Raw genomic sequence first — 374 nt, forward strand, 5'->3', positions numbered from 1 at the left:
ACAAAAACACTCCTTTATGATAAAAAACACTAAACAAACTAGGAAAAGAAGGGAACTTACTTAATCTGATAAAAGACATCTACAAAAACCCCACAGCTAACATCATACTGGAGCCCTAGTGGTGCAGAGGTTAAGAGCTATGGCTGTTAACCAAAAGATCAGCAGTTCTCATCCACTAGCTGCTCCTTGGAAAACTTAACGCGCCAGTTCTACTGTGTCCTCTAGGGTCACTATGAGTCAGAATCGACTCAACAGCAACAGGTTTGGTTTTGGTTTTTAACATCATTGAAAAATCTGACAAAAAGACATCTGTATTAGAAAGAAAGAAGTAAAACTATCTCTATTTGTAGATGACACTATATTGTTTATGGAAA

Source organism: Trichechus manatus, unplaced genomic scaffold, assembly GCF_000243295.1.
Source record: "Trichechus manatus latirostris isolate Lorelei unplaced genomic scaffold, TriManLat1.0 scaffold00559, whole genome shotgun sequence".
Lineage (NCBI taxonomy): Eukaryota > Metazoa > Chordata > Mammalia > Sirenia > Trichechidae > Trichechus > Trichechus manatus.